This window comes from Anomaloglossus baeobatrachus, chromosome 6, assembly GCF_048569485.1.
Source record: "Anomaloglossus baeobatrachus isolate aAnoBae1 chromosome 6, aAnoBae1.hap1, whole genome shotgun sequence".
Lineage (NCBI taxonomy): Eukaryota > Metazoa > Chordata > Amphibia > Anura > Aromobatidae > Anomaloglossus > Anomaloglossus baeobatrachus.
Window position 1 is genome coordinate 272,495,529 of NC_134358.1, and position 22,945 is coordinate 272,518,473.

Consider the following 22,945-nt stretch of genomic DNA (forward strand, 5'->3'; position numbering starts at 1 on the left):
AGCTCGGGCCGAGCATCCCAAGATACTCGTGTACTCGGGCCGAGCAACGAGCCCAATGTTATCCTATGGGAGACCCGAGTATTTTTGTGAAATGACCCCCCGGCAGCATGGAGAAACCCTAAAAATGTCACAAAAGTCTCAGAAGAGTGCTCAAATGACATGGCAACAGCATGGGGAAGACCCCTTGAAGCATTTATCACTGAAAAGTCACAGCTGTGAACAATTTTGTCCGCGTTTTACGCCATTTTTACGGACTCACCAGAAAACCTTCCAAAATGACCCCAAAATGATTTTTCATGGCGGAAATGTTAAGGGCACATACCCAATAGTGAGATAGAGCTGGTGTATGTTACTTTTTGAGATTAATACATGAAAGATTTTACGTGAAAACATTGTGTGGCACTCCGATGTCCCTGAGAAGAGACGTACATGAAGGCCTCTTGAGTCTAATGTGCCCATTTTGAGGAAGTGAGTCTTTGTAGTATTTTCCTTTGCCAGGGCAGTCCAAAATTGTGAGGTTCACCAATGCCCCTGCATACAGACGTGCATGAGGGCCTGTAAACCTGAAGTGCCCATTGGAAGGAAGTGGGTCTATTGTAGTATAGCCCTTAGGCAGGGCAGCCAAAAATTGGGAGGCTCCACGTTGTCCCTGGGTAGAGACGTGCATGAGGGCCTTTAAACCTGAAGTGCCCATTGTAAGGAAGTGGGTCTATTTCAGTATAGCCCTTTGCCAGGGCAGACAAAAATTGGGAGGCTCCACATTGTCCCTGGGTAGAGACGTGCATGAGGGCCTCAAAACATTAAGTGTCCATTTTAAGGAAGTGGGTGTATTATAGTATAGCCCTTAGGCAGGGCAGCCAAAAATTGGGAGGCTCCACGTTGTCCCTGGGTAGAGACGTGCATGAGGGCCTCAAAACATTAAGTGTCCATTTTAAGGAAGTGGGTGTATTATAGTATAGCCCTTAGGCAGGGCAGCCAAAAATTGGGAGGCTCCACGTTGTCCCTGGGTAGAGACGTGCATGAAGGCCTCAAAACATTAAGTGTCCATTTTAAGGAAGTGGGTGTATTATAGTATAGCCCTTAGGCAGGGCAGCCAAAAATTGGGAGGCTCCACGTTGTCCCTGGGTAGAGACGTGCATGAGGGCCTCAAAACATTAAGTGTCCATTTTAAGGAAGTGGGTGTATTATAGTATAGCCCTTAGGCAGGGCAGCCAAAAATTGGGAGGCTCCACGTTGTCCCTGGGTAGAGATGTGCATGAGGGCCTCAAAACATTAAGTGTCCATTTTAAGGAAGTGGGTGTATTATAGTATAGCCCTTAGGCAGGGCAGCCAAAAATTGGGAGGCTCCACGTTGTCCCTGGGTAGAGACGTGCATGAGGGCCTCAAAACATTGTTCCCATTGCAAAGGAGCGGGTCTCCTGTCAATGTAATGTCCATTCTGCAAAGAATGGGCGAAAAAATTTACCACTGGGGGTATACCTGAAACAAAGGCCTAAGTATTGCAATTTGTAACGGTCATCATCATGGTGGCGCATGAGGAGAAGGAGGAGGAGTCCAGCGATTATCCAAAGTCCAGAAGTGTGTACCCATGGGTGAGTGGAGGTACATGGCAAACTTTAAATTCCGCTCTCATTTGCTGGTGGTGTGGTGAAGTCTGGCCCAATCCAACCCTTGTTCATCTTGATCAGAGTCAGCCTGTCAGCATTTTCAGTTGACAGGCGGGTGCGTTTATCTGTAATGATTCCACCTGCGGCACTAAAAACACGCTCTGACAAAACGCTAGCAGCAGGGCAGGCCAGGACTTCCAAGGCGTAGAGAGCCAATTCATGCCACGTGTCCAGCTTGGATACCCAATAATTATAAGGCACAGAGGAATGTCGGAGTACTGTTGTTCGATCTGCAAGGTACTCCTTCAGCATCTGAGCAAACTTAGGATTTCTTGTGGCACTACCCCGCACCTCAGGGGCTGTGGTACGTGAGGGGCTGAGAAAACTGTCCCACATCTTAAAGACTGTTCCCCTACCTCTGGCGGATTGGACTTGTGCCTCTCTCGGCTGTACGCCTCGGTTGTCCACTGATTCATGACCTATGCCGCTAGCGTTTTGTGAGGGGAATGCTTTGCCTACTTCCGTGAGTATGGCCTTCCGAAACTGCTGCATTTTGGTTGACCTCTCCTCCACGGGAATAAGAGACAAAAAGTTCTCCTTGTAGCGTGGGTCTAACAGTGTTACCAACCAGTAATGATTGTCGGCCAAGATGTTCTTAACGCGAGGGTCACGAGACAGGCAGCTTACCATAAAGTCAGCCATGTGCGCCAGACTCTTAACAGCCAGGACTTCAGTAGCCTGACCAACAAGATGACTGAACATGCTGTCCTCCTCCTCCTCCTCCTCCTCCTCATCTACCCTGTCCTCTGGCCAGCCACGCTGAACCGAGGATATGACTGGTGTGCATGTCATATCCTCAATTTGGCCGGAGAGTTGCTCCATGTCTTCATCCTCCTCCTCGTCATAGTCCTCCACTGCACGTTGTGATGAGACGAGGCTGGGCTGTGTGTTATCACCCACACCCACTACTGTTTCTTGCTGCAACTCATCGCGCTCCGCCTGCAATGCATCATGTTTGTTTTTCAGCAGAGACCATTTTAGAAGGCAGAGTAGCGGTATGGTGACGCTAATAATGGCGTCATCACCACTCACCATCTTGGTGGAGTCCTCAAAGTTTTGGAGGATGGTACATAGGTCTGACATCCATCTCCACTCCTCAGGTGTTATGTGTGGAGTTTGACCCATTTCCCGACGGCTTAGGTGATGCAGGTACTCAACAACTGCCCTCTTCTGCTCACATATCCTGACCAACATGTGCAGAGTTGAATTCCAACGCGTGGGGACATCACACACCAGTCTGTGAGCCGGAAGATGCAAACGGCGCTGAAAGCCGGCAAGGCCGGCTGAAGCAGTAGGTGACTTTCGAAAATGTGCAGACAGGCGGCGAACTTTTACCAGTAGATCAGACAGCTCTGGGTATGACTTTATAAACCGCTGAACCACGAGGTTGAGCACATGGGCCACGCATGGAACATGTGTCAGCTGGCCTCGCCTCAAAGCCGCCACCAGGTTCCGGCCATTGTCACACACGACCTTTCCTGGCTTTAGGTTCAGAGGTGTGAGCCAGTGATCTGCCTGCTGTTTCAGAGCTGTCCACAGCTCTTCTGCATTGTGGGGTTTGTCACCTATGCAGATTAGCTTCAGCACAGCCTGTTGCCGCTTCGCCGAGGCAGTGCTGCAGTGCTTCCAGCTTGTGACTGGTGTGGAGGGCACAGTGGATGAGGATGCGCAGGAGGAGGAGGAGGCTGAAGAGCATGACATTCCGGAGCTGTAGAGTGTGGGTGAAACACTGACTGAGGTAGGGCCTGCAAACCTTGGTGTGGGAAGGACGTGTTCCGTCCCTCGCTCAGACTGGGTCCCAGCTTCCACAATATTAACCCAGTGTGCCGTCAACCAGATGTAGCGGCCTTGCCCACAAGCACTTGTCCACGTGTCTGTGGTTAGGTGGACCTTGGGTGAAACAGCGTTGTTCAGGGCACGTGTGATGTTTTGTGACACGTGGTTATGCAACGCGGGGACGGCACACCGGGAGAAATAGTGGCGGCTGGGGACCGAGTAACGTGGGACAGCTGCCGCCATCAGGTCACGGAATGCTTCAGTCTCCACCAGCCTAAAAGGCAACATTTCCAGCGCAAGCAGTCGCGAAATGTTAGCATTTAGAACTGTGGCATGTGGGGTGTTGGCAGTGTATTTGCGCCTGCGTTCAAAGGTTTGCTGAATGGATAACTGAACGCTGCGCTGGGACAAGGACGTGCTTGATGATGGTGTTCTTTCTGCGTAGGCAACTGCAGGTGCAGGAGTGGAGGAGGCTTGTTCGCAGGCAGCATGGACAGAGGATTGGCTCGCATGCACAACCAGCGAAGACGTAGCAGTGACATCAGCAAGCACTGCTCCTCGACTCTGTTGTACTTCCCACAAAGTCGGGTGCTTGGCTGACATGTGCCTGATCATGCTGGTGGTGGTCAGGCTGCTAGTTTTGGTACCCCTGCTGATGCTGGCACGGCAGGTGTTGCAAATGGCCTTTTTTGAATCATCTGGATCCAACTTAAAAAACTGCCAGACTCGGGAAGACCTAACATTTGTACAGGCACCTTGTGTCGTCGTGTTGTTCCGGGGAACGGTTGCCTGACTTCTGCCTGGGGCCACCACCCTGCTTCTTACTGCCTGTTGTGATGCTACGCCTCCCTCCCCCTGTGCACTGCTGTCCTCGCTCTGCATATCCTCCTGCCAGGTTGGGTCAGTTACTGGATCATCCACCACGTCGTCTTCCTCTTCCGCACCCTGCTCCTCCTCCTGACTTGCTGACAATTGTGTCTCATCATCGTCCACCACTTGTTGAGACACGTTGCCAACTTCGTGAGAACGTGGCTGCTCAAATATTTGGCCATCTGTACAGACGATCTCCTCATGACCCACTTCAATATGAGCTGGCGAGAGGCCAGAATGTGTGAATGGAAACGTGAACAGCTCTTCCGAGTGTCCAAGTGTGGGATCATTAATGTCCGAGGAGGACGTGTACTCAGCCTGGTGGTAGGAAGGAGGATCAGGTTCAGAAATGTGCGGTGCAGTATCACGGCTACTGACACTTGACCGTGTGGAAGACAGAGTGTTTGTGGTGGTGCCAATCTGACTGGAAGCATTATCTGCTATCCAACTAACAACCTGTTGACACTGGTCTTGGTTCAAGAGCGGTGTACTGCTGCGGTCCCCAAGAATTTGGGACAGGACGTGCGAGCGACTAGATGTGGCCCTTTGTTGTGGCGAAATTAGAGCTTGCCCACGACCTCGGCCTCTGCCTGCACCACCATCACGTCCACTTCCTTGTTCCTTGCCAATGCCCTTGCGCATTTTGCAATGCTGTGCACTGCTGACGTGTATATTCACTACTTGTGCGTTATATCAAAGTGTGTGGAAATTGCACACAAGTGCACCTGTACGCTGCCACCAACAGGCACACACGTGCGGTTTTAAAAACCAAGCACGGACGCAATAATAACCTAACAGGTTTTTTTGGGGAGCGACAATTACAGACAAGTCAGACACTATCTGGACTGTTTTACACTGTGTACACCAGCCCCAGATATGATGAAGGCTGGTATACGGTCACCACTACCCTGCCTGCCTGCCTGCCTGTATACTGGTACAATAGTCCTGACAAGGACTCTTTTGGTCACTAGCCTGTATTCAGATCTGGCTATACCCTGCCTGTATATAGCAACAGTAGTCCTGAGAAGGACTCTGCTACTGTACTCCGACCTGGCTATACCCTGCCTGCCTGTATACAACTAGAATAGTCCTGAGAAGGACTTTTGGTCACACTGTTTGCAGCCCTGCAACTGAAAAAGCTATAAAGGGCCGCAAAGCTTTCCCTGAATCAGCGACACTCTCCCTGCACTCACTGTCTGGATAGCTGTGAGCAGAGCACAGCGCGCCGGCCGATATAAAGGCTCGGTCACGCTGTGCAGGCCGGCCAATCACTGCAATTCCACAACTAACAGGGCTGTGGCATTGCAGTGGTCTGCCAGCCAATCCCTGCATGAGGGCTGGCTCTCAAAAGAGCGCCAACATGCAGAAATGAAGACCACGAGTACAGCACGAGTATTGCGAGATTACTCGGTCCCCGCCGAGCAGCCCGAGTACAGCGATACTCGTGCGAGTACCGAGTAGTGACAAGCATGCTCGCTCATCACTAGTAGTCTGGCTATGTGTGCAGGGAGCAGGGAGCCGGCACTGAGTGCGTGAGAGCGGCAGACGCTGGTAACGAAGGTAAATATTGGGTAACCAAGGAAAGGGCTTCTTGGTTACCCGATGTTTAACGTAGTTACCAACGTCCGCCGAAGCCAGCTCCTGACCGGCTGACACAGCCGGTCAATAACGGAGATCACCGTTGCCATAGCAACGTGCTTGGTAGCGGTGACGGGGACGTCCTGCTACCAGCACGCAGCGGCACCGGAATCACGTAATCAGAGCAGCGTTGCTATGGCAACCCGTGCCGCCGCTTACAGCTGGGAGCCTGTGGTCACTCTCACAGAGTGATTTCTGCACGGAGCACAGCATCTTCCCCCATGCAGCTGTGCTGTCTGATGGAGCAGACAGAGCTGCATGTGTTGAAGGGGAAAGAAGACAGAAGAGCAGGATCGTGGAGGGCTGAGAGGGGGTAATGTGTCTGTGTATTTATTTCTATTAAAGTATTTTTTTTTCTGTGTGGTGTTTTTTTTAACCCTTTATTGGAGATTCTTAATGGCCGGGTCAAACGTGCCTGACAATAAGAATCTCTGACTTAATACTAGCTAGTAAATCAAAGCCAGTATTAACTCATGATTACCCAACAAGCCATCCAGCTTCAGGGCTGTTGGAAGAGTTGGATACAGCGCCAGATGATGGCGCTTCTATGAGAGCGCCATTTTCTGGGGCGGCTGTGGACTGCAATTCGCAGCAGAGGGGCCCAGAAACCTCGGGCTAACTTGTGCTGTGGATTCCAATTCCCAGCTGCCTAGTTGTACCCGGCTGGACACAAAAATGGGGCGAAGCCTACATCGTTTTTTTTTTTTTTAATTATTTCACAAAATTCATGCATTAAGTAAAAAAAGGGCTTCCCTATATTTTTAGTTCCCAGCCGGGTACAAATAGGCAGCCGGGGGTTGGGGGCAGCCGTACCTGCCTGCTGTACCTGGCTAGCATACAAAAATATGGCAAAGCGCACGTCATTTTTTTTGTAGTTTTTTGACAAAAAAAAATAAAAATTGCTTCCCTGGATTTTCCATTGCAAGTGAAGGTAACACCAAGCAGTGGGGGTTAGCAGCCAGTAGCTGCTTGGATTACCCTTAGCTAGCAATACAAAAAATGCAGCGGGAGCCCATATATATTTTTTTAATTATTTATTTAAATAACTAAAAACAAAAAGGGCTTCCCTGTATTTTGATTGCCTGACATGACAGTGCTGTAAAAATAAATTAAAAAAATGACGTAGCGCTCCGTGGTATTTTTGATTCTGAGTGCAGATAAAGCAGACAGCTATGGGTTGCCACCCCCATCTGCCTGGCGTTACCTTGGCTGGCAAGCAAAATACAGGGAAGCCCATTAATTTTTTCTATTTAAAAAATAGTTAAAAAAAAAATGATGTTGGGTTCCCCCATTTTTGATAGCCAGCTAGGGTAAAGCAGATGGCTGTAGCCTGAAAACCACAGCTGGCAGCTTTACCGGGGTTGGGGATCCAATGTGGAGGTCACCCCAGGCTCTTTTTTTATAATTATTTTAAAAATATTAATAATTACAAAAAAAAAGTTGGGTCCCCCCCAAATTGGATCACCATCCAAGGTAAAACGTACAGCTGTGGTCTGGTATTCTCAGGATGGGAAGGTCCATAGTTATTGGGCCTTCACAGCCTAAAAATAGCAGGCCGCAGGCACCCCAGACGTGGCGCATCCAGTAGATGCGCCAATCCTGGCGCTTCACCCCAGCTCATCCCGTGCCCTGGTGCAGTGTCAAATGGGGTAATAAATGGGGTTGATACTAGCTGTAAAGTCACCTGACATCAAGCCCAGCAGTTTGTGATGTCATGGCGTCTATCAGATACCTGACATCATAAACTGTCAGTATTAAGAAAAAAAAATCAACAAAAAAAATTTATTTGAAAAAACACTCCCCAAAACATTCCCTCTTTTAACAATTTATTGTAAGAAAAAAAATAAGAGGGTCCCACGACGACTCTGGACCATCTAGAATATGGGGGGAGACACTCAGGGAACATATCCCCCATTTTCTAGGAGTGCAGACCGTCCATGTGAGGAGTGTGGGTGCAATGAATCTGCACCCACTCTCCCCGGGTCCACAGCAGCAGAGTCCATGTCCTAACGGTTGCTACCAAAGCTGCAATGCCCTGCTCATGAGGTAAGGGCATGCCTAATCAGGAGAACTATTCTACATTTCCAAATTATGGTATTTGCTGATATTATTGCTATTCCACCTTCTATATATTGTGGATAGGATCTTGGAGATGGAATACCACTTTAAGTCCAGTTATCCAGCTGAATGAATACTAAACAACAGAGCTCGCTATTTAGATGTGTTTTCTTGTTGCGTATAACGGACTCTCATGTTTGGTAGTCGTTCAGCAGGGCAACTATAAAATCAAATACCTCCATATGGAAATGTAGTATATAGCTCTCCTGATCAACTATGTTTCTTACCTCATGAGCAGGGCATTGCAGTAATAATAATAATTTATTCATTTATATAGCGCTATTAATTCCATAGCGCTTTGCATACATTGAGAACACTGTCCCCATTGGGACTCACAATGTAAATTCCCTATCTGTATGCCTTTGGAATGTGGGAGGAAACCAGAGTACCAGGAGGAAACCCACGCAAACACGGGGAGAACATACAAACTTCTTGAAGATGGTGTCCTGGGTGGGAATTGAACCCAAGACCTCAGCGCTGCAAAACTGCAGTGCTAAACACTGAGCCACCGTGCCGCCCATTTAGCTTACAGATGCATAACCGCCACTCACTGTGTCGGAACACAGGAAGCTGAGCTGACAGCTGCTCTGTGTATGCGGCAGTATCTATTGTGAATGAGAGGGCCGCGGGGGATCAACGCTGCACAGGTACTGTGGGACACCGGGGAACACTGGTGGGTTATAGGGGGTGACCTGGCAGGGCCTGGGGAGGAGTTTTCTGTCGCATGTGTTACGGCACATGCGACAGAAATCAGAGGAGTAGGGTGAATGCGGCCGGCGCGCTGCTGTGCGCGCGGCCATCTTGGATTTCCGGGAAGGGGAAAGGGGGGGCACTTTGGCAACACCGGGGGACCGGAGGGGACCAGGGAGGAGATTTATCATGTTTGTTCATCCCAGATGGGAGATAAATATTTTTTTACCAATGTTGTCATTTACTGTAACGTGATCATTGGTATACGGTGTATACCGGTGATCACGTGAGCGGGGACCGGAAAAAATGGCCTAAATCATGATCTCCAGGGTCTCAGCTACCCCCTGAAACCCCGGAGATTTTCTGACGCTGGGGGGCGCTATTCACTTATTTCTGCCTACTCTTTATAAACGGCAGATCAGAATAAGGCTACATTCACACGACCGATCCGTTTTTGCGGTCCGCAAAAAATGGTTCATTTTTTTTACGGGTGCATCCGTGTGGCATCGTTTCTGTTCCATATACGGTCCGTATGTCATCCATGTGCCTTCCGTTTATTTGCGTACTGCAAAAATACTGAAGGAGGGAAAATACATAAATTTACCCAGGATCTGTGATGCCCTGGACCCCCAGGGGTCATAGGTAACAACACACAACACCACACACACCCCCACCCCAGTGAGGCACTAGCAGCCAACAAGTCCTGACCGCCTCCCTCAGGTCTGGCAAGGCACACCTGGTGGGCGGAGCCAGGCGGATAGGCACGCCCTCCGAGGAGTCTGCTGGCCTGAGGCAGGGAAAGGACAAGTGAGTCGAGTGGGGAGAGGAGTAGTGAGAGGAGTAAAAGTGGTGAGCTGAGAGTCAGGGGCCTAGGATGGAGCCTAGGACCCCTTGGAACGGTCAGGCAGGCAGACGGTGGTGGCCCTCTGCAGGAGTCCGGTCAGGGACTGAACTGCGGAACCGTAGGGATCGAGAAGAGGGTGGTGACCCTTTGGACCCAAACTGGGGAGCTAACAAGTCAACCGGAGTACCAGGCAGGGTACTCAGACCCCGTTCTAGCCCAGAAGCAACTGGGCTCAGACAAATCTACTGATTGCAGTCTGGACCTCAGGGGTTCATTCCCACCCAAAGTCCTGATAGATGGCAACAGCCCACCGATTCCGGATAAGAGCAACCGCCAAGGGCCAGAGATCCAAAGGGCCAGCACCTGCGGGCAAAAGGGCTCCTCCGGTCCTCCAGTATAGGAGTCACCACAGCAAATTTAAAGGTGCAGGAGAAAGGCGACATCACCAACCTCACTGGGGACACACGCAGCCGGCTGCGGGCACGATCTACATCGAACTTGGTTTACCATTAACTCTGTGTGGTTTAATCGTGAGTACACCAGTGCCATCAGGCACCACACTGCAAGCGAGCCCCTGCGTCCTGCAACCCCCCACTCCTGCCACCTGGCCCCGGGACCAACAAACCCCCTACCAACGGAGGGGTCAACACCTAGCTATGACCCACCACCGATCCCGGACAAGCCCCCGCACCCTCACCACAACGGTGGTGCCCATCACCTTACCACGACCCGTGGGTGGCGTCACGAACTGTTACCGGTCACCGCGGCTCCGACCGTGAAACCGGTCACCCCAAACCAAACAACCAAACACCCCCCCTTTCCAGAGCGACGTGGCCCCCGGTCCGTAGGCGCTCGAGCCACCGACAACCCGAGCCCAGATCCGAGCGGCTCGGAGGAGAGCAGCCGAGCCCCCAGGGCGGTACAGATCCATAGCTTCAACCTACATAAGGCGGTCACATGTTCACTCCAGTGCCATTTTCTACTGCTTTTCACAGCGTAGAGCGCTCTGGTGATTTCCTTGTGCTTGTACACTTCATATCAGTCTTTTCTGTCATTATAATGGCAGAAAGACACATAATGTCCCACTCTCCTGCATTTTGTAATTTTGCACCCTTTGATGCCTTTCATGTGGCACTAAGGAGTGCTTAGACTTGTATGTAGCCAAAAAAATGAAAAAAAAAATGACGTGGGATTCCCCCTATTTTTGGAGCCAGCTAGGGTAAAGCAGACAGTTGCAGCCTGCAGACCACAGCTGGCAGCTTCACCTTGGCTGGTAATCCAAAACAAAACACGTAGGGGTCCCCCCAAAATTGGACCACCAGCCAAGGTAAAGCGGACAGCTGGGGTCTGATATTCTCAGACTAGGGAGGTTCATGGTTATTGGACTCTCCCCAGCCTAAAAATAGCAGGCCGCAGCCGCCCCAGAAGTGGCGCATCCATTAGATGTGCCAATCCTGGTTATTCGCCCCTGCTCATCCCGTGCCCTGGTGCGGTGGCAAACGGGGTAATATATGGGGTTAATACCAGATGTGTAATGTCACCTGTCATAAAGCCCTGGGGTTGGTGAGGTCACGCGTCTATCAGATACCCGACATCACCAACCCAGTCAGTAATAATAAAAAAAATAGACGACAAACACATTTTTATTTGAAAAAACACTGCCCAATACATTACTTCTTTTACCAATTTATTAGAAAGAAAATCAAATCCAGGTCTGCTGTAATCCAAGCGGTTACCATGATGATCCATACCATAGTTACTGTCCCAGCCAATGAAGAACAGAATGTTCCCCATTGGCTGGGAGAGCAATACAGTGACCTCAGCTAATATCAATAGGTCAGCCCAGGTCACTGCAGGGAATGACAAGTGCTGCTGTCAGCGAGGTACATTACCTGCGGTGACGATCTCCTGCACTGCTGACAGCAGACCTGTCATCGAGTTCAATGACCTTCACAGCCAAGTAGCGCGAGAGCCTGTGACGTCACCGCTAGTGACAGTCTCGGGCCGCAGTGAGAGATGTGAAGCGACGGCCATGGAAGACAGTGTCAGCGCTGAGGTCGGGAGGGCGGGACTTCATCACCGCAGGTAAGCCGAGCGGGGTAATGCGTGTGGAGTGTGAGGTGGGCGGAGCCTAGCGGGGTAATGTGTGCAGAGTGCCAGGTGGGCAGAGCCTAGCGGGGCCATGTGTGCAGAGTGCCACATGAGCGGAGCCTAGCGGGGCCATGTGTGCGGGCGGCGGATTGCAAAGTGGGTGGAGCCTAGCGGGGCCATATGTACAGGCGGCGGAGTGCAAAGTGGGTGGAGCCTAGCGGGGCCATGTGTGCGGGCGGCGGAGTGCGAAGTGGGTGAAGCCTAGCGGGGCCATGTGTGAGGGCGGCGGAGTGCGAAGTGGGTGGAGCCTAGTGAGGTCATGTGTGCGGGCGGCGGAGTGCAAAGTGGGTGGAGCTTAGCGGGGACATGTGGCGCTGAGGACGTCCGTGCCGGGGACTGCATGGCTGGGGACAGGTGAGTGAGTGTGTGTGTGTGCATGCCGCATGCTGGAGGGGGTGGAGCGAGCTGAGCGGGGAAGTGTCGGCTCCCTGCACACGTAACCAGGGTAAATATCAGGTTACTAACCATAGAGCTTTGCTTGGATACCCGATGTTTATCTTGGTTACCAGCTTAGCGCAGGCTGACAGCGATGGCTCCCTGCACACTGTAGCTGTAAAAAGCCCTGCTTTTGCTGATAGAACCATTCTTGAACGTAACTCGAACTGTCGAGCTTTTAGCAAAAAGCTCGAGTTCGAGTTCTAACTTGAACACCCCCCAAAATCACTCGAACCGTGAACTGGCGAACCGCGAACCACGAACCGCGCTCAACTCTACTAATGACCACATTTTTACAGAAAGGGTAAACCCCTCCATGCTGCAAATACAGGGGCCTGTGGGACAATCCAGAAAATACCACTAGTCTACCAGTACAGTTGGTGTCCAAACATCTGAAGAAGGGTGCACGCAAGACACTGGCAAGTAACTATCTTCTTGCAGTGAAATGGAAAGACTGAAAGGACGTATTCATGCTGACCTCCCTGCATGCTGACAAAACTGGTCAAAGACAGGAGCACCACAAGGGACAAAAATAATAATAAGTCAAAGACTATAATAAGTACATGGGGGGCTTTAGATATCCGACATCTGTCCGACATCTGTCCGACCAGGTGCTTTACTCTTATCTGGTCAAGTGTAAGACAAGGGCCCGGTACAAAAAAGTAGCAATCTACCTCATCCAGGTTGCTTCCTATAACAGTTTTGGGCTCTATTAAAAGTAACAAAAATCACTCACTTTCCTCCAATATCACGAGACAATTATTGAGCGTCTTCTTTTTGATTTGGAGGTAAAGGAGGCAGCCTTCAAGCTGGAGGATGCGTGGAGACTGTCCATGTGCCATTATATTTGTATCATACCTTCCCCTCCCACCAACAATCATCCCCCCCAAAAAATGCTGGGTTTGTCAGAAGCACAGCAGAAAGAGTGACTTCAGCTATTACACCTCCCATTATTGAATTGGCATCACTTCCCCCAAATTGTGTAATAGCATCTTTTTTTTTTACAAACTTTATATTTTCTGTTTGTGTACTCTCAGAGATTCTATTTATTACGTGTAAAATAAATATTACTATTTTCATCAGGGAAATACATTTTACCTCATTTCACAAATAATTCCAGGACACAATCATGACATATCAAGCTATTAATAAGACAAATCCTCATCCACATGCTCATGTCTGCATAATCCAGAATATTGACACCACTAATGCTCTTGAAAAATATGATCATTTGACAACTTTTCATGATTCGGTCACTCACAAGCATTTTATTTTACCATTTATCTTAGGCTACTTTTACACTTGCGTTCAGCGCAGTCCGTCACTATGGAGAATAGCGCAGTCCGTTAACGCACTGCGCTATTCTTCATAGACTTGTATGGACGACGCACTGTAATGCAAGTGTCAGCGTTGCATCTGCTGGATGACGCAGCGTCGTTATTTTGACGTTGCACAGGGCGGATGGAACACTGCATGTAACGTTTTTTGAGCAGCGGAAACCTGTATTTTTCACTGCGCATGCTCTCTCTTTTTTTTTTTTAATCACAAACTTTATTTTATTTCTCGGTGGCCAAACGTTCAGCTGAGCGCTCGGCCGCCGGCATGTCAGGGCACTCAGCTGATCGCCCGGCCGCCGGCATGTCAGGGCACTCAGCTGAGCGCTCGGCCGCCGGCATGTCAGGGCACTCAGCTGAGCGCTCGGCCACCGGCATGTCAGGGCACTCAGCTGAGCGCTCGGCCGCCAGCATGTCAGGGCACTCAGCTGATCGCCCGGCCGCCGGCATGTCAGGGCACTCAGCTGAGCGCTCGGCCGCCGGCATGTCAGGGCACTAAGCTGATCGCCCGGCCGCCGGCATGTTATAGCGCTCAGCTGAGCGCTCGGCCGCCGGCATGTGAGAGCACTCGGCCGCTGGCTATTAAGAGTGATCAGCTGATCGTTCACAATAGTCGGCTGCCGGTACTGTAAAGAAGAAAAAATAAATAAATAAATAACGCTTTCCGTTATTTTGTACGATCCGTAGCATTGCGTTGTGCCACTATATGCAACGTATCTGTTGCATCCATCACACAACACAATGCTACGGAAGCCGTCCAACGCAAGTGTGAAACTAGCCTTAGTTTGACGGTTATTGCGACTGTCTTCCTACACCCATTACTAGTTATGTTCATACCTGCTGGAAGTTTGTTGCAGCTATGACCCACTGTCGGTCCACTCACTATGAAAATGGTCATTTACTCTTCTCCCACAGACCATTATATGGGCCCATTTATTTCATATGTCCAAATCAGCTACAGTTATAATTATTCTTTTTCCCAGTATTTGCACACATTGTTAACCAAAAAAGTGCAGCATTTAGTAAAAAACAAACTGAACAATCCAAGAGCAATCTCCTACTAACTTTGCTGATATAAAAATATGCACTTAATTCAAGTGGATATTACTACAATGCTCAGAATACAATATATGCACTTTGTGTTTGGAGCACCCACTTACACACAAATAAACATATTCTACTATAAGCAGAAGAAAAGCATGTCTATTAGAGGATATTTAGAAGCTGATAATACTTTTACAGTAAAGGATGCAACAGTACGTACTGTAGCATGTGACATTTCTATCACTACAGCTCATGGCAAGGTAATTATATATATATATACTATATACTGTATATATACTGCTCAAAAAAAATAAAGGGAACACTTAAATACAAAATCCTTGTTTAAGTGTAACAAGACACTTGTCTTGCCACTGCAAAAAGGCAAGACCATGCAAGGAAGGTAAGACCAACATGTGGAGAAAGACATAATAAATAGCACTCCATCCCTTCTCCAGCAGTAAATTTCTCAGCTGTGACAGAAGTGAAAATGTAACCTTCTCCAGAGATGGGCTCTTTCAAAGTGGATAGTATAGAATGAACTATAACCGTCATAGGGAGGAGAGAGGAGTGGATATTTTTAACAGAAGGGAGTGGCTGCAGGTGAAATTACAACTACCTGTTAGATCACAGCGGGTCAGAAACTACTTCAGTACCGGATGCAATTAAATAAGCTCCAACTCAATGTAAACAATGAGTGGGCACTAAAGACGATCTGCGATCAACTGTTCACTGTGACCTTCTGATCCCAGATCCCACGAGATCACATCAGGCTGTGACACATTTGTGACACCATCATATTGTATACAGTTAGGTCCATATTTATTTGGACACAGACAACATTTTTTACATTTTTGCTCTGCACATCACCACAATAGATTTTGAACAAAACAATTCAGATGCAGCTGAAGTTCAGACTTTCAGCTTTAATTCATTAGGTTGAACAAAATGATTGTAAAAAAATGTAAGGAACTGAAGCATTTTATAAACTCAATCCTTTCATTCCAGGGGCTCAAAAGTAATTGGACAAATTAAATATTTGGAAATAAAATGTTAATTTCTAATAGTTGTTTGAAAAACCCTTTCTTGGCAATTAACTCCTGAATAGATATGAGCGATGTTTGAGTCAAACGGTTTGCCAATTTCATGTTCGAGTGATTTTGAGGGGTGTTCGAGTCGTTTGACGAACTTGAACGATTTGCTAAAAGTTCAGCAGTTCGAGTTACGTTCGAGAATGGTTCGATCACCAAAAGCATGGCTTTTCACAGTAAGTATGTGTGCACGTTCCGTATCTGCATGCGTCCTGAGTCCCTAGCACAATCCCTCTCTCTTTCCTACTCACCGATCACGGGCGCCTCGCTGCACGGCTGTCACAAATCTCCAGTGGCTTTTCCTCTTTTGAAAAGGGCTGCCGCTTCATTATTCAATCAGGTATTCTGTGCCTTCCCCACCCACCGGCGCTCATGATTGGTTGCAGTCAGACACCCCCCCCACGATGAGTGACAGCTGTCTCACTGCAACCAATCACAGCCACTGGTAAGCGGGTCTATATCGTGCAGTAAAATAAATAAATAAGCAATAAAAAAAATGCGATCCCCCCGATTTTGATACCAGCCAGGATAAAGCCACATGGCTGGAGGGTGGTATTGTCAGGATGGGGAGTGACACGTTATGGGGAGCCCACCACCCTAACAATATCACCCAGCAGCCGCCCGGAATTGCCGCATCCATTAGATGTGGCAGTCCCGGGACTCTACCCAGCTCATCCCGAATTGCCCGGTGCAGTGGCAATCGGGGTAATAACGGGGTTAATCATGAAAAGCGTCTCCCCAAGACGCCTTTCATGATTAACCTGTAAGTGAAAGTAAAAAAAGCACACACAGCGAAAAATCCTTTATTTGGAATAAAAGACAAAAAAACCCTCATTTACCTCTTTATTAATCCTTAAACAACAATCCAGGTCCGAAGTAATCCACACGACACTGTCAGCTCTGCTACATGAAGATGACAGGAAGCCTCGTAGAACATGAGTGCTTTGTGTCCTCTCCACGCAGCACCTGAAGTGAGCCGCGCTGTCACCAGAGACTTCACTCTGCAATGCAGACATCAAGATAACCAAATCTTCCTATTTTTCTCATTGGAGCCAGTGGCTCAATGGTTAGATCTACTGCCTAAGAAGAATTAGTGCATGAGTTCAAGTCCTGGTCGCCCCGGTAAAGAATTTAATTATAATTATTAGTTATTTATAATTATTATTTAATTTAATTATGCACTGAGGGGAGGAGCCGGACATCAGCTGTGAGCCACTGGCCACACCTCTAAAATCGAAGCATGAATGAGGCTGCATCTCTCCTCTCTCTTCTATCTCTCTTCTCTCTCTCTCTTGATCTCTCTCTCTTGTTCTCTCTCTCTTTCTTTCTCTCTCTTGTTCTCTCTCTTTCTTTCTCTCTCTCTCCTCTCTCTCTCCTCTCTCTTCTCTCTCTCTCCTCTCTCTCTTCTCTCTCTCTCTTCTCTTGTTCTCTCTCTCTTGTTCTCTCTCTCTCTATTGTTCTCTCCCTCTTCCTTTCTCTCTTTCTCCCTCTCTCTTTCACTCTCTCCTCTCTCTCTTCTATATGTCTTCTCTCCTCTCTCTCCCATCTCTCTTCTCTCTCTCTTCTCTCTCTTTCTCTCTCTTTCTCTTTTTATTGTTCTCTCTTGTTCTCTCTCTCTCTCTTTCTCTCTCTATCTCTCTCTTTATCTCTCTTTCTCCTCTCTCTCTTCTCTCTCTCTCCCTCTTTCTTCTCTCTCCTCTCTCTTCTCTCCTCTTCTCTCCCTGTCTTCTCTCCTTTTCTCTTCACTTCTCTCTCTCTTCTCTCTCTCTCTCCCACTCTCTTCTCTCTCCTCTCTCTCTTCTCTCTCTCTTCTCTCCTCCTCTCTCTCTCTCTCCCTCTTTCTTCTCTTTTCTCTCCCTTTTCTCTCTCCCTTCTCTTTTCTCTCTCTTTTCTCTCTCTCTCAGACCTGGCGATGATCAGCTGATGCGGTCACCTGACGGAATCAGCTGACACTATTAGTCGAGCATGAAATTCATGAAATAATTAAAAAGAAAAAGAGTTTCCCTATATTTTTGGTTCCCAGCCGGGTACATATAGGTAGTTGGGGGTTGGGGGCAGCCCGTAGCTGCCTTCTGTACCTGGCTAGCATACAAAAACATGGCAAAGCCCACGTAATTTTTTTGAGGGGCAAAAAACTCCTGCATACAGTTCTGGATGGAGTATGCTGAGCCTTGTAGTTCTGCAGCTGCTGTCTGCTGTCTGACTGTATGGAGGAGAGCAGAAAGCAGCTGCAGAACTACAAGTCTCAACATCCTCCATCCAAGACTGTATGCTGGAGGGCGAGGCCGGGGGAGCAGAACTGCAAGGGACAGCATACTTAATCCACTAGTGTATGCAGGAGAGCAGACAGCAGCTTCAGAACGACAAGGCTCAGCATACCCCATCCAGGATTGGATGCAGGAGTTTTTTGCCACCCAAAAAAATGACGTGGACTTCACCATATTTTTGTATGCTAGCCAGGTACAGAAGGCAGGTACGGCTGTCCCCAACCCCCAGCTGCCTATTTGTACCCGGCTGGGAACCAACAATATAGGGAAGTCCTTTTTTCTTAATTATTTCATGAATTTTATGGAATAATTAAAAAAAAAATGATGTGGGCTTTGCCCAATTTTTGTGTCCAGCCATGTACAACTAGGCAGCTGGGAATTGGAATCCTCAGCACAGGTTGGCCCGAGCTTTCTGGGCCCCTCTGCTGCGAATTGCAGTCCGCATCCGCCCCAGAATATGGCGCTTTCATAAAAGCATTATCATCTGGCGCTGTATCCAACTCTTCCAGCATCCCTGAAGCCGGGTGTTTTGCTGGGTAATAATGGGTTAATATTAGCTCTGTTTTACTAGCTAGTATTAAGCCAGAGATTCTTAATGTCAGGCAAGTTTGACCTGGCCATTAAGAATCTACAATAAAGGGTTAAAAAAAAGACACCACACAGAGAAAAAATACTTTAATAGAAATAAATACACAGACACATTAGAGACTCCATGTTTATTACTCCCTGTCAGCCCTCTATGATCCTGGTCTTTTGTCGTCTTTCTCCTTAAACCCATGCAGCTCTGCTACATCAGACAGCACTGCATGGGAGGAAGACGCTGCTGCTCCGTGCAGTCTAATCATTTAGTGAGTGAGCAGAGGCTGCAGGCTGTAAGAGGTGATGTCACCGCTGAAAGGCGGGTTACTATAGCAATGGTGCTCTGATCACGTCATTTCCGGTGCCGCAATTCACCGGCTGTGGCAGCCAGTCCTTGCATGTGGGCTGACTCTGTAAAGAGCGCCAACATGCAGGAACGGGGAAGCCGACCATGTGCCAGAGCATCTCGCCGGTACACGGAGATGCTGGATCGAGCACCGCATACCGTAGAGATGCACTGACATGGCCTAGCATGACATCTAGCCATGTGACCAGTCTGTAGCCAATGAGATAATAGACACGTGACTAGTCACATGGCTATTTTGATGTCACGGAAGGTCCTATCATCAGTGCTGGTTACCGGGAGGACGTAGCGATTATCGGAAGGAAAAGCGTTGGGAGACAGAGTGCAGGACGCGTCGCAGGCACCTGTAAGTGTAATGGCAATGTTTCTTAACTGTATGTGTACATGTATATTGTGTTTATATGTGTTTGTGTATGCTTGCCATTGTTTTCAATGGGGTTCGAGTTGGTTCGTTGAACATTCGTCGAACGTTCGACAAACTTGTCCTCCGTTCGATGAACCGAACTCGAACTTTAGGGGGGTGGCTCATCTCTACTCCTGAAGTCTTAAGCTCATGGCCATCACCAGACGCTGGGTTTCCTGCTTTTAATGCTCTGCCAGCCTTTACTGCAGTGGTTTTTAGTTGTTTGTTTGTGGGTCTTTCTGTCTAAATTTTAGTCTTTAACAAGTCAATTCAAGTACTTATGTTCTAAGAACCTTTATTAGCTAACCAGAAAAATTATATGAGCAAGCCTTCAGAGCACAATGGCTCCTTTTTTAGGCAAAATTACGAAATGCTTTTTGTAAGATTTAGATGTAAAATTTTGTACTTTAGCCTGAAGAAGGAGCATTTGTGCTCTGAAAGCTTTCTAATATAATTTTTCTGGTAGCCAATAAAGGTATCCCTCCTAAAATACTTCTGTTTTTCTTGAGACAAAAGTACTTGAATTCTTCTGGCTAACATGGCACCACAATATTACCTTGAATTGTATATCGTCTTTAACAAGTGAAATGTGGCACTATTTAGTTGAGATCAGCGACTGACTTAGCCATTCAAAAATATTCTATTTTTTTGCTTTAATAAGCGCCTGGGTTTCTGTGGCTTTATGTTTTGGATCATTATTCATCTGTATTATGAAACACTGACCAATCAGTTTGGCTGCATTTGGCTGTATTTGAGCACACAGTATTTCTCTAAAATCCCCAGAATTCATCCGGCTGCTTCTGTCCTGTGTCACATCATCAATAAACGCTAGGGACCTAGTGCCACTTGCAGTCATGCATGCCCAAGCCATCACACTGCCTCCACCATGTTTTACAGATAATGTTGCATGCTGTGGATCATGAGCTGTACCATGCCTTTGCTACACTTCTTTCGTTCTATCATTCATGTAGAGATTGATCTTGGTTTCATCTATCCAAAAATATTTCTTCCAGAATTGTGCTGGCTCTTTTTTTTTTAGCAAAGTCCAATCTATCCTTCTTATTCTTGAGGCCTATAAGTGGCTTGCACCGTACTGTGAATCCTCTGTATTTTCTTTTATGCAGTCTTCTCTTTATGGTAGATTTGGATATTGATACGCTTCCATCCTGGAGAGTATTGTTCACTTGGTTGGATGTTGTGAAGGGGTTTCTCTTCAAACTAAACCTCAAAAAGATCGTCATCTTTTTGACAGGGGTATAATACAATTTATACCAAACAAGAAGACCCCTATTATTTCTTATAAAATGTATAAACTTTATTAAAAAACACAGATTAACAAAAGTGCAGGTTAAAAATCAATCTCTTGGTGCATAGTTTATGGTTGGAGGAGAGTCCTTGGGCACCTTCCCTATTCTCCCCCTTCCTATCTGTGGGGGTCGGCACCCTAGTATATTACACCGTGGTGCCCCCACTCAGCGTTGACTGGTCCTCACTGGCCCTTTGCTGCACACTAAATCGAGCTGCTATTCGACATGAAGGGCCTTACTCTGAGAAGGGGGACTTGATCGGGCATCTAGTGTGTGCAGGATTGAATCTAACCTCCACTTTATTTATATGGTAGTCAAAAACTAAATGAAGCTATAATTGGGCTTATGACAGCCCGCAATTTTCAACACTCCCCTTCCTTTGGAAGGTTCCTTATGTGTCAGCTGGATATTCCCCATTTATCCTATATAAAGCTCACAAAACTGAGCTGCTCGTTAAGCCCCTTTGGGTGGATGGATTGCAGCCAAAAGATCCATCGTGTCTCTGTATAATGGTTCTATCCCAGTCCCCTCTCCTTATTGATTTAGGCACTCAATTATTCTGAATGAGAGGGATCCCACATTCCCCCATGAACGCTATTCACATGCCGGGCGATGGGAGTATCTTTCTTGTTCCTCACATCCCCTAAGTGCTCACTGATCCTCATTCTAAGTTACCTCTTGGTTTTGCCAACATAATTTAGTGGGCAGGAAAAAGTGCATAAATATACTACCCCTTCTGTTCTACAGTTTGCGAAGTTTCTGTTTTTATAAATCTTACCCGTGCTCACACTGCTAAATTCTTTTGATGGGGCGATAAACTTTCAGAAGGAACATTTTCCACATGTGTATGTACCCACTCCTCTATGGTCCAACCATGTCCCTGTTTTTTTTTGGGGGGTGTAGAGACTATGTACCACATGGTCCCCAATTGTGCGTCCCCTTTTGTACGTCACTGAAGGTATCCCCGTAATTGAATCACTAATATCCAGATCACTCCGGAGTATCCCCCAGTATTTTTTCAGGATCCCAAAAACTCTGCTATTCTGGTCATCAAATCTGCCAATTAATCTTGTTTTGGCATTACCCTCATCCCTATGTCTAGGGACCAGGAGTTCTGTCCTCTGGCTTTTCCACGCATGATTGTGGGCCCTTTCAATTGTGTCCAAGGGGTATCCCCTCTGAAGAAATCTATTTTTCAATTACCTCGACTGTTTGTTGAAGTTATCAACCAAAGAACAGTTCCTGTGCAACCTCATGAACTGTCCCTTTGGTATGCTCCTCTTCAGAGGGGGAGGGTGGAGGGTAGTAACTCTTCCAGTGTAGCAGGTTGTTGGTGCAGTTGGGTTTCCTGTAGACATCAGTTTTTAGTTGTCAGTCATTATCTTTTTGGATAAAGATGTCTAGGAATGGGATTTTGTCCCCCCCTATCTCATATGTTAATTTAAGACCTAAGTCATTGACATTCAGATGTTCAACAAATGCAATAAACGACTCCTTGGTCCCAGCCCACCCAATTATCACGCCATCAATATATCGCCCCCAGAAAGTAATCTGGGGGCTCCATATTGTCTCCTCCTCACCAAAAACCACGGTGTCCTCCCACCAGCCCAGGAACAAGTTTGCGTATGTGGGAGCACATGGGCTCCCCATCGCTGTGCCCCTGAGCTGGTGGAAAAAACGAGAGTTAAAAATGAAGTAGTTTCTGGTGAGGATGAACTCCATGAGCTCTTGTACGAATTCATTGTGGGTGCCATATTGAATCCCGCGGATGAAAGGAAATGATTTATGGCTCTTAGACCACAGGAGTGGGGAATATGGCTATACAGTGACTCAACGTCAATTGATACTAAAATGGCCTCTTTGTCTACCGTCATCCCTTCTAATCTTCTAAGCAAGTCCATCATGTCCCTTATGTGTGAAGGGAGGGCTGTCACAAAGGGACGTAGGATCTGATCGATGTAAGTACTGCTGTTTTAGCATAAGACGTCGATCCCCGAGACGATGGGACATCCCCTTAGGGGATCAAACCCCTTATGCACTTTGGGTACTGTATAGAAAGTGGCTATCCTGAGGTGCCTAGGTAGGAGGAAATCCAATTCATCTTTAGAGATCAGTTTGTTCTCCCTCGCCATAGTCAATAGTGACTTTAGTTCTCCAACAAAAATGTCTGTTGGATCCTGTCTGAGAACCTCGTAAGTCTCCCTGTCAGGAAGGAGCACCAGGCACATTTGTAAATATTCATCCCTGTTCATAATTACCGTATTCCCGCCCTTATCTGAGGGCTTTATAATGATCTCATGATTTTTTTCCAGATTATTCAAGGCCTCTTTCTCTTGTCTGGTTAGATTTTCCGGGGCTGGGTTATGTTTG